At 40.4% G+C, this 12811-nt stretch overlaps 1 non-coding gene across 1 annotated transcript; it reads right to left on the bottom strand.

Annotated features, from left to right (window-relative positions):
* Positions 1-1442: 1442 nt before the first annotated feature.
* Positions 1443-1523, bottom strand: LOC137760362 (small nucleolar RNA SNORA40). Its single transcript, XR_011073316.1, has one exon. It is a non-coding gene; the product is annotated as a small nucleolar RNA SNORA40 (small nucleolar RNA).
* Between the last annotated feature and the right edge of the window lie 11288 nt (positions 1524-12811).

Genomic DNA, 12811 nt, shown 5'->3' with positions numbered 1-12811 from the left:
TTATCTTTGATCTCTCTCTCTCTTTTTTTTTAATTTTTTTTTATTTTATTATTTTATTTTATTTATTTATTGTTTCTGGCTGCATTGGGTCTCCGTTGCTGCGTGCGGGCTTTCTCTAGTTGCAGCGAGCGGGGGCTACTCTTCATTGCGGTGCGCGGGCTTCTCATTGTGGTGGCTTCTCTTGTTGTGGAGCACGGGCTCTAGACGTGCAGGCTTCAGTAGTTGTGGCATGCAGGCTCAGTAGTTGTGGCTCGCAGGCTCTAGAGCGCAGGCTCAGTAGTTGTGGCGCACGGGCTTAGTTGCTCCGCGGCATGTGGGATCTTCCTGGACCAGGGCTCGAACCCATGTCCCCTGCATTGGCAGGTGGATTCTTAACCACTGCGCCACCAGGGAAGCCCCTTTTTTTTTTTTTTTGCACAAAATGTAAAGGTTGTTTTTTTTTTTAATGTGTAACATAGGCAAAATTATTTGTCAATAAATTTTTAAGGAATTTCTCATGTTCTGATTCTTTCCACTGCCAATCACCTTAGTGCCTCCAAGGTCATAATCTTCAAGATAAGACAGCCCTTTCAAAAAGAAGTTTTGCTCAGTTCACAGTTGTCATGTCATTTGGTCCACAATTCTTTTAGTTGGGCTTCTTTGATCTCCAGTGGAATACGGACACACTTCAAAATTCCCCACCTGTAATCTTTGGGATCCAATTTCCTCAAGCAAGTTACTTTAGGACCACGGTTACGGTCAGGAGATGGTTCTGTCTGGTTCTGAATTTGACACTCTCTAAAAATGCATTATGTTCAAATTATACTCACTCCTAAGCTATCACACCCTAGAACAGTACAGATCGTTGGGATATGCCAATAACTTTTTAAAGTCCAGACACTGTGTTCTCAAGGTAAAAGCCTTAAAGAAAAAGCCATCTCAGGGACTTCCCTGGTGGTCCAGTGGTAAAGAATCCACCTTATAATGCAGGGACTCCAGTTCGATCCCTGGTCAGGGAACTAAGATCCCACATGCCACGGGGCAACTAAGCCTCCAGGCCACAACTACCGAGCTCGCGCACCTCAACGAGAGAGCCTGAGTGCGGCAAATTACAGAGCCCTGGGGCCGGCTCACCACAACTAGAGAAGAAGCCCGTGCGCCACAACCAGAGAGAAGCCCACGTACCACAACAAAAAGAGCCCTTTGCCGCAACGAAAGTTCCTGCACGCCTCAATGAAGACCCTGGGAGCCGCAACTAAGACCTGATGCAGCCAAAAAAATAAACAAAATGGCTTTTTAAAAAGCCATCTTTGTTTCATGTCAACATTAAAAATAGAGCACTAAATCAATGTATCTGATAATTTCCCTCATATCTTAAGCTTTCAAATTATCAACTCTATAGTGCCGGAAGCAATCTTTATGTTAATCAATACACCCCCATCACTTGAATCTGTTTTAGGTATCATGTTCCTTCTTATCTGTATCAAAACTCACACTGAACAATCAGTTCTGGGTCTCAAAAGAGGATTAGATCTCTTAAATAAGCTTTTTTTTTCCTCCAGATTCCTAAGACCATTGATGGTAGAACACGTGACCCTTCTCTGTTCCACCCTATCCCAGGCTGAGGCTTGAGCCAGAGGAGAGGAGAGCTAGTCTCCTGGCCACTCCAGGACGCACGTGAGCCTCTTGGGAGCCGCCTTCAGCTCCTTCGCCAGTTCAAGGGCCTATTGGAAACTCTGGAGCAGCGCCCGCCCTGGTCTGGGATGCCCAGCTGTCCCAGAGAGTCTGTGTCTGCCCCTCAACACTCACATCCCCAGCCCTGAGGGCTCATCAGCCCCAGTTGAGGGTCTCAAAGGGCAGCATCTCCCTCTGCCCAGTCCCCCGCTTCGCCCTCCACCCTCCTCCCCAGGCTCAAAATCTAACCGGTCCGTCCACATCCTATTAGTTTCACCACCTGAGTAGTTCTGGAATTTATCCCTGTCTCCCCATCTAGTTACTCAAAGACCCCACCATCCCAGGCCTCCCTGCTGCCCTCCTGCCCCCCATGCCCGTCCCCAGCTTTGAACAATTCACATTTATCCCCAGGCAGGAACGTGTTGGGGTTTCACATATGCCGATGTATCCCTTTCTGAGCCTGGTTGAAATTTACATGGATGTGCAGTTCACTGTTACTCTTCCCACTTCACACGTATGTTAGAAGCAACCTTTTCAGCCTGTTCAGTATTTATTTAAAACAACTATTAAGGGACTTCCCTGGTGGCGCAGAGGTTAAGACTCTGCGCTCCCCATGTAGGGGACCTGGGTTCGATCCCTGGTCAGGGAACTAGATGCCATGTGCATGCCGCAACAGAGTTCGCATGCCACAACTAAGGAGCCCGCCTGCCTCAACTAAGACCTGGCACAACCAAATAAATAAACAAACAAAATAGATATAAAAAAACAATTATTAAAATCAGGACAATTGATTCAGGCCAGAATCCTCAATGGATGAGATAGTCAGTGAAAGTTTCATGAGGAAACAGGATATTTGTGTAGTTTCAGTGTAACCGCCCATAAAATACACATTCATGACAGGAAAAAGTTGTCACTTCACAGAGGAGAAACAGACAGATAATGCCTTCATCAAGTGATCATAGTTAAAATGACCAGGAATGGGGCAAATGGACAAATCAAATCCTAATATACTGCATAGAGAAGAACGCACCATCACTTCTGTGGTATTTCTTCCAAAGATGCTTAACCTGAATCTAATCATGAGGAAAATTAGACAAATGCAATGTCCCAGACAGGGACGTTCTACAAAACGACTGGCCTATGACCTTCAAAAATGTCAATGTCAAAAAGTCTACAAACAACAAATGCTGGAGAGGGTGTGGAGAAAAGGGAACCCTCCTACACTGTTGGTGGGAATGTAAATTGATACAGCCACTATGGAGAACAGTATGGAGATTCCTTAAAAAACTAAAAATAGAGCTACCATATGATCCAGCAATCCCACTAGCGGGCATATATCCAGACAAAACTCTACTTCAAAAAGATACATTCACCACAATGTTCATAGCAGCACTATTTACAATAGCCAAGACATGGAAACAACCTAAGTGTCCATCAACAGATGAATGGATAAAGAAGATGTGGTATATATAAATACAATGGAATACTACTCAGCCATAAAAAATAATTAAATAATGCCATTTGCAACAACATGGATGGACCTAGAGTTTACCATACTAAGCATAGTAAGTCACAAAGGGAAAGACAAGTACCATATTATATCACTTATATGTGGAATCTAAAATACCACACAAACGAACCTATCTACGAAACAGAAACAGACTCACAGACATAGAGAACAGACTTGTGGTTGCCAAGGGGGAGGGAGGTGGGGGAAGGAAGGATTGGGAGTTTGGGATTAGCAGATGCAAACTATTTTATACAGGATGGATAACAAGGTCCTACTGTATAGCACAGGGAACTATATTCAATATCCTGTGATAAACCACAATGGAAAAGAACATATATATATATATATAAACTGAATCACTTTACCGTGCAGCAGAAATTAACATAACATTGTAAATCAACTATACTTCAATAAAATTTTTAAAAAAGTCAATGTCATGAAAGACAAGGAAAGGAGAAAGGACATTCCAGGCATGACATCTGTCTGCAATGCGTGATCCTGGATTGGACCAGAGATCAGAAAATAAAAATTACTAAGAAAGACATTATTCGACCTTTGATAACATTTGAATATCTGTAGTTCAGGTAGCAAGATTAGTAGATCAGTATTAAATTTCCTGATTGTGATCATTATACTGTAGTTATATAAGCAATGGTTCTCCACAGGGGAGGGGGGAGGGGCACTGTCTGTCATCCAGGGGACGTTACGTAATGTCTGAAGACATTTTTGGCCGTCACAGCCGGGGTGTGTGTGCTACTGACACCTAGTGGGCGGAGGCCAGGGAGGCTAAAACTCCTACAGTGTAGGACAGCCCTCCACAGCAGAGAATTATCCAGCCTCGGTATCAATAAGGTAGAGAAACCCTCCGTAGGAGAAGGCCCTTTTTCTCAGGAAATATAAATGGAAGTATTTAGGAACAAGAAAGAGTCATGTCTGTAACCGGCTCAAAAAAGGTTCAGAAAAAAAATGTGTATCTATATCTATACCTCTCTCTCTCTCTACACACCTAGATGTGTGTGTGTATCTTCCTTACCCCAATTCCCCAAATGCTAACCTGTTGCCACATTTGCGTATTTTTTTCTCTGTTTGATTCCGCCCCCAGCCCCCCACCGCCAACCCGAACTTCTTAGTGTTCCTCAAACTCATCAGGAACATTCCTGCCTCAGGAACCTCAGGGCCTTTGCACTGGCTATTCCCTCCTTCTAGAATGCCCTTCCCCCTGATATCTGCCTGACTGACCTCTTCACCTCCTTCACTTCACTACTCACACACCCAGTGAGACGGTTCCTGACCACTCTAGTTAAAATTGCCAACATCCCCCCATTCCGTATCTCCCTTCTTCGATTCATTTTTCTTTTTAGTACTTATCGCCATGTAACATGCTATATATTTTCTTCGTTTACTGTGGCTCTCTCACACAGCCATTGTGCCAGCTCCATTAGGGCAAGGCCTTTGTCCCTGGTGCTTAAAAAGGGGCCTGGCACACAGTAGGTGCTCAGTTCATTGATGAACGGATGAATTGCTGATAAGTAAAAGAGATGGCCTGAAAGGAGGAGGAAGTGGGGGGGCGGGGAGGAGGAGTAAGAGGAAAGTTGCTACTCATCAACTCCACATCTCCCTTTACCTCCTCCTTTGAATCCTTCATCTTCTAGGACAAGACCTCGAGGCCACTTCTGGGGGGCCCTTCGGCCCTCAGGAGTCGCGCACAGGGGGCGCTCAGCAGCCAGGGGCACTTTCCTTCCCTCCCGGGAGCCCGGGACAGCGGAAAGGAACGCGCGTGAGCTGCTCTCTGACTCGCCACCAGGGGGCCGCTTCGGGTAAGAATTATTCTTCAGAAAATTTCTAAAAGAGAGAAAGGAAGGAAGGAAGGAAGAAAAGAGAGAGAGAAAGAGAAAAGAGAGAAAGAAAGAAAGGAGGGAGGGAGGGAGGAAGGAAGGAAAGAAAGAGGCAATCTCTAGCTTTTTCTTATTGTTACAAAAATACTTGCTTAAAATGAGCACATTCATGGGATTTCCTTGGTGGTCCAGTGGGTGAGACTCCGCGCTCCCAATGCAGGGGGCCTGGGTTGGATCCCTTGGTCAGGGAACTTGATCCCACATGCATGCCGCAACGAAAGATCCCTCATGCCACAACTGAGACTTGGCGCAGCCTAAATAAATAAATAAATGTTTAAAATTAGCATATTCATCATAGAAAATTAAGAAACTAAAGAGAGAAATAAAAATTGCTGCACTAGCCCATCAAAATTGGATCTACCAGGGACTTCCCTGGCAGTCCAGTGGTTAAGACCCTGCACTCCCAGTGCAGGGGGCCTGGGTTGGATCCCTGGTCAGGGAACTAGATCCCTGATGCCACAACTAAAACCCGGCACAGCCAAATAAATAAATAGTGGGAAAAAAAATTGGGGGACTTCCCTAGTGGTCCAGTGGTAAAGAGTCCACCTTACAATTCAGGGGATGAGGGTTTGATCCCTGGTCAGGGAACTAAGATCCCACTAAGATCCCAACTGAGCCCCCCGGCCACAACTACTGAACTCCGGCACCTCAGCTAGAGAGCCTGCGTGCTGCAAACTACAGAGCCCACATGGCCTGGAGCCTGCGCCCCACAACTAGAGAGAGAAAACCCACATGCCACAACTAGAGAGAAGCCCATGCACGAAGAGCCCACAAGCCTCAATGAAAGATCCTGCATGCCTCAACGAAGATCCTGCATGCCGAAACTAAGACCAGATGCAGCCAAAAATAAATAAAATAATAAAATAAATAAATAATTTAAAAAATTGGATCTACCAACATATTTTACTTGGATCTCTATTTGCTTCTTTAAAATTTTTATTTTAACATTTGATTTTGGAGAATATTAAACCAAAAAAAGTAGCAAAATGTACTTCATGCCGCTAAACTGTACACTTCAGAATACTTCAAATGGTAAATTTTATATGATGTATATTTTTCCACAATGAAAAAAAAAAGTAGATTGTATAACATGAACACCAGTTACCAACTCAGTCTTGTTTCATCTCCCCCGAGATTCCCACTTCCTCCCATCTGGATTACTTTGTTTTTGTTTTTGTTTTGTTTTAAGTGATATTTTGGTGAAATCACATACAACTTTTTAAAAATAAACCTATTCATTTAGTTTTGGTTGCATTGGGGCTTCATTGCTGCACGCAGACGGGGCTTAGTTGCTCCGTGGCATGTGGGATCTTCCTGGACCAGGGCTCAAACCCATGTCCTCTGCATTGGCAGACGGATTCTTAACCACTGCGCCACCAGGGAAGTCCCTGGATTATTTTGAAGCAAATCCCAGATGGTCCCTCTCCTGTGAATATTTGAGCATGCATTCTAGGAGATAAGGACTTTTTTTTTTGGAATCATTTCTTTTTAAAATACCCATAATAGCATTATTATACTTTAAAAAGTTATTATCATCAAATGTCCAATATGTGTTCAAATTTCTAATTGTCTCATAAATGTTATAATTTGTTTTGTTATCTTTTGTTTTATTATTTTAGAGATGTTTTGAATAAAGATACTTAAATATCCATACATTGCATTTGGTCAAAATGTTTTAAAATCTCTTTTGATCTAAAAATTTTCTCACCATCTTTTTATTTTTTATTTCTTATTTATTTATTTATTTGCAATTTATTTGTTAAAAAGAAAAAGATTTATCCTCTCACAGTTTGGATTTAGCTGACTGCACACCTGTGGTGTCATTTAAGATGTTCCCCTGCCTTCCATATTTTGTAAAATTTGTTATCTAGATATAGACCAATGCTGTCTAATAAAAATATAATGTGAGCCACAAATATGAATGTCACGCAATTTAAATTTTTCTAGTAGCCACTTTAAACACGAAAACAAAGAGGATGAAATTTATTTTAATCATATTTTATAATTACTTGTATTGAAGTATAGTTGATTTATTTATTTGTTTCTTTATCTATTTTTAAATTTTTTTAGCCGCACCACTTGCCCCCAAGGGATGGAACTCTTGCCCCCTGCAGTGGAAGCGCAGAGTCCTAACCACTGGACCGCCAGGGAATTCCCAAGTATAGTTGATTTATAATGTGTTAATTACTGCTGTACAGCAAAGTGATTCATTATACATATATATACATTCTTTTTCATATTCTTTTCCATTATGGTTTATCATAGGATATTGAATATAGTTCCCCGTGCTATACAGTAGGACCTTGTTGTTTAGCCATCCAGTATATAATAGTTTGCATCTGCTAATCCCAAACTCCCAATCCTTCCCTCCCCCAGCCCCTCCCCCTGGGCAACCACAAGTCTGTTCTCTATGTCTGTGAGTCTGTTTCTGTTTCATAGATAGGTTCATTTGTGTTGTATTTTAGATTCCACATATAAGTGATGTCATACGGTATTTGTCTTTCTCTTTATTTTGATCAGTTAATTTTAACCTAACATATCCAAAATTTGATGATTTCAGCATGAAATGAATATTAAAAACTTAGATATTTTAACACTTTTTTTTTTAACCAACTCTTCCAAATCTGGTGTGTTGTTTACATTTAGAGCACATCACATGTCAACTTGGAATGGCCACGTTTCAAGTGCTTGACAGCCACAGGTTACCTCATTGCTGCTATTTTGGACTTTGGACATTCTAGAGATTTTTTTAGGTTCAAGTTCGATTTTTCAGCACAGTGACTTCTTTGGTGGTGATGGGCACTGCCAGTAAGAGATGCACAGCTGCCTCCCTTTTGTGATCTGGGCATCAACAAATATCTTAATGAATAAATGAATGTTCCCACAGAAACCCTGCCTGAGATTATTAGTCCATTTCTCTGTTTCTCACCAGCCTCTTTTCTCATAAACACGTTTAAAAAGAAACATTGGAACTGAATCACTTTGCTGTACACTTGAAACTAACACAACATTGTAGATTAACTGCACTTCAACTAAAAAACAGGAATGGAAGAAATATTGGAATGCTACTGGATACACAGTTTGGATTTCTTGTTTAACACACCCTATATTTTTCCTAGGTCACTAAGTACTTCCTTAAAATAGTTTGCAGGGCTTCCCTGGTGGCGCAGTGATTGAGAATCTGCCTGCCAATGCAGGGGACACGGGTTCGAGCCCTGGTCTGGGAAGATCCCACATGCCGTGGAGCGACTGGGCCCGTGAGCCACAATTACTGAGCCTGCGCGTCTGGAGCCTGTGCTCCGCAACAAGAGAGGCCGCGATAGTGAGAGGCCCGCGCACCGCGATGAAGAATGGCCCCCACTTGCCGCAACTGGAGAAAGCCCTCACACAGAAACGAAGACCCAACACAGCCATAAATAAATAAATAAATAAATAAATAAATAAATAAATAAATAAATAAATAAATAAATAAATAAAATATTAAAAAAAATAGTTTGCAATTTGAAATCTTGTTGCACTTGATGGCTGTTCCTTAATGTTGGAACACTTAGGTTGTTTCCAGACTGTCAGCCAATCACTGTTACAATAAGTCATTGGTTAGGGAAGTGGTTAACTGATTCATGAAGATGTTGTAATTTCAATGAAATAACTAAGCTTGAAAATAAAACCATAAATGTTCTGCAAGGGAAAAAAAGGGAGAATCTTATCTTGCAATAAGGATTTTCTGTGACTTAAAACCTAGAAGACCTTTTTTTTGGTCTTTATTTTTTAAATTGAAGTATAGTTGATTTACAATGTAGTGTTAGTTTCAGGTTACAGAAAAGTGATTCAGTGGTACATATATATGTATACATATACATTTGTATATATAAATGTATACATATACATTTATATATATATATATATATATATATATATATTCTTTTTCAGATTCTTTTCCACTATAAATTATTACAAGATATTGTATATAGTTCCCTGTGCTATACAGCAGGTCCTTGTTGGTTATCTATTTTATATATAGTAGTGTGTATCTGTTAATCCCAAACTCCTAATCTATCCCTTCCTCTGCAATCTAGAAGACATTTTTAAAAATTGATAAGTTTGCTCTCTTTCATACACACATAAAATTTCTGTATGGCAAAAAATATTTAAAGCAAAGTCAGAGACAAATGAAAAGCTGAGAAAAAAAGTTTGCAATTCATATCACAAAGACTTAATCTGCCTAGTAAAGAACTTCTAGAAATCAATAACAAAAAGAACAACACAAGAATTTTTTTAATAGGGCAAAGGAAATACAAATGGCTATTAAGCATCTGAAAAGGTCATCTCATACTAAGACAGATGAAAATTTAAACTATGTGAGGTACCGTTTTCCATGTATCAGAGTGGCAAAACTCCAAAGTTTAATAAGGTAATTTATTGGCAATGCTGAAAGAAAATAAGTGCTCTCATAAGTGGTCTCTCACTGTTGGTGCCAGTGTATACTGGCCCAACTCCATGGAGGGCAATTTGGTAAAATTCGTCAAAATTACGAATATATATCCCTTTTGACCTAGTAATTCCACTTTGGGAAATTCATTCTCCAGGTATAATTGCACAGGTACAAAATGACAGTCTGCAAGGTTATTCATTATTGTATGGTTTGTAATAGCAAAGGATTAGGGATAACGCAGGTCCTTAATAGGGACCTGGTTAAATAAATTATAGTACAAGCATAAATGGAATACTATTCAGCTACCATATAAAAAATGAGGAACCTTCTATGGGCTGATAAGAGCTCTGAGATTTATGTCAAGTGAAAAAAGATACAAAACAGTGCATGTGACATGCTATCTTCTGTGTAAAGATAGTGGGGAAAATTGCTTATATCTGTATAAATAAATGCAAGAATACAGAGGAGAAACTATTGACAGTGATTCTGGGTATGAGTGAGGGGAACTGGACAGATAGGGGACAAGAGTGTTAGGGAGATTGAAATTAAAAGTTTTAATTAAAAAATTTTTCCGGGGCTTCCCTGGTGGCGCAGTGGTTAAGAATCCGCCTGCTAATGTAGGGGACACGGGTTCGAGCCCTGGTCGGGGACAATCCCACGTGCCACGGAGCAACTAAGCCTGTGTGCCACAACTACTGAGCCTGCATGCCACAACTACTGAAGCCCGTGCACCTAGAACCCATGCTCTGCAACAAGAGAAGCCACCGCAAGGAGAAGCCCGCGCACCGCAACGAAGAGTAGCCCCTGCTCGCCGCAACTAGAGAAAGCCCGCGCACAACAACGAAGACCCAACGCAGGCAAAAATAAATAAATAAATAAATGTATTTATTTAAAAAAATTTCCTCCAAGAGAAATGAAAGCACTCTCCCATCAAAAACTTGTATGTGACATTGGATGCAACTAGAGATTATCATACAAAGTGAAGTAAGTCAGAAAGAGAAAGACAAATACCATATGATATCACTTACATGTGAAATCTAAAATATGGCACAAATAAACTTATCTATGAAACAGAAACAGACTCACAGACACAGAGAACAGACTTGCGGTTGCCAAGAGGGAGGGGGGTGGGGGAGGGAGGGATTGGGAGTTTGGGATGAACAGATGCAAACTATTATATATAGGATGGATAAGCAACAAGGTCCTATTGGCATAGCACAGGGAACTATATTCAATATTCTATGATAAACCACGATGGAAAAGAACATAAAAAAGAATGTATATATATGTATAACAGAATCACTTTGCGGTACAGCAGAAATTAACACAACATTGTGAATCAACTATACTTCAATTTAAAAAAAATTTTTTTAAAACTTGTATGTTCTGTCAAAGAAAACTGCTCGCAAAAATCACACACACGCAAAAAGTTGTATCAGTTCTCAGCAAGATTTTCAAGTAACGTATTTCATTAGTTGATCTAGCATGGTTACAAAAGCCATTTTCCTATTACTCTGTTTCTTGTCTTTCCCATTCTAACATCTTTCTCAGTTACATTGTCTGCATGTGTGTCATTTCTAGCCTTCAGAGAAACAAACAAAATCTAAAATGTATGTGATTTTTTCCCCAGTATTTTGAAAGCAGAGCTCAGTAAACAGCTATATTAATCAGATTCTGTTAAAATGTTACCGAGTTGGTGAGTACCAAAATTGGTTTTTATCACAATTCCGTTAAGTAAAAATACTCATCAAGATTCTGGGCTTTAAAGTATTTCAAACAATTGGTTAATATTTTTAAAACTAGAAGGAGATTCTTTGATATGCAACAAAAATTTTACTGTTTATATATATTACTGTTAAATTGCCATTAAATTTGATATGTTTCCATGTCATTTTTTATACCCATATTTTGTGGAGAATACCTAATTTTTGTTATCTTTAGTTAATCATGGTTTTATATTAACCCATCTTTAAAATAACAATTTTTTATGTCAAATGCAATGTATGACTATTATATTTGGATAGAACATTAAAAAGTAGTTAACCTAAAAAAAAAAAAAACAAAAAAAAAACTTGTATGTGAATGTCCATAACAGCTTTATTTTTAATAAACAAAGACTGGAACAACCCAAATGTCCTTCAACAGATGACTGGATACAGAAACTGTGGTTTATCCATATCAACATTAAAAATAAATATACAGGGCTTCCCCGGTGGCACAGTGGTTGAGAGTCTGCCTGCCAGTGCAGGGCACACTGGTTCGAGTCCTGGTCTGGGAGGATCCCACATGCCGCGGAGTAACAGGGCCCGTGAGCCACAGCTACTGAGCCTGCGCGTCTGGAACCTGTGCTCCGCAGCAAGAGAGGCCGCAGCAGTGAGAGGCCCACGCACCGCGATGAAGAGTGGCCCCCGCTCGCCACAACTAGAGAAAGCCCGCACACAGAAACGAAGACGCAACACAGCCAAAAATAAATCAATTAATTTTTAAAAATAAATAAATAAAATAAATAAATAAATATACTATTGATACACACTCCAACAGGGATGAATCTCAAAATAATTGTGTTAAGTAAAAAAAAGCAGGCAAAAAAGGAGTACATTCTATGTACTCTATGTGATTCCGTTTATATAAAATTCTAGGAAATGCAAACTTACCTGTAGTGACGGAAAGCAGGTCATGGTTACCTGGGGAAGGTGGGAGGAGCCAGTGGGAGAGGTTCTTAAGAGGCACAAGGAAGCTTTTGGGTGTGATAGAGATTTCCATTACCTTGATTATGGTGATACATTCACAGGTGTTTACATAGGTCAGAGTTGATTAGATCGTGCACCTGAAGTATGTGCAGATTATGGTATGTCAATTACACTTCAATATACTGCCAAGATGTTTTCCCCACCGTTTTTGTCTTAGTCCTCTTGGGCTGCTATAACAAAATGCCACAGGCTGGGTGGTTTAAACAACAGAAATTTATTTCTCACAGTTCTGCGGAGGCTGGGAAGTCCAATGTCAAGGTGCTGGTATATTCGGTTCCTGGGAAGAACTCTCTTCCTGGCTTGCAGATGGCCACCTTCTTGCTGTATTCTCATATGGTGGAGAGAGAGAGAGAAAGCTCTCTTCTGTCTCTTTTTCTAAGGGCACCAATCCCATCATGGGAGTCCTGTCCTCATGACCTAATCATCTCCCAAAGGCTCCACCTCCAAAGACCATCACACCTGGGGGTTAGGGTTTCAACATAATGAATTTTAGGGGAACACAAACATTCGGTCCATAACAATTTTGAAAAGGAAAATGTTTAGACATACAAAAAAACTTCAAAAGTGATTA

Source organism: Eschrichtius robustus, chromosome 2 (assembly GCF_028021215.1).
Source record: "Eschrichtius robustus isolate mEscRob2 chromosome 2, mEscRob2.pri, whole genome shotgun sequence".
Classification (NCBI taxonomy): domain Eukaryota; kingdom Metazoa; phylum Chordata; class Mammalia; order Artiodactyla; family Eschrichtiidae; genus Eschrichtius; species Eschrichtius robustus.
This window is presented reverse-complemented; position numbering and strand designations above follow the sequence as displayed.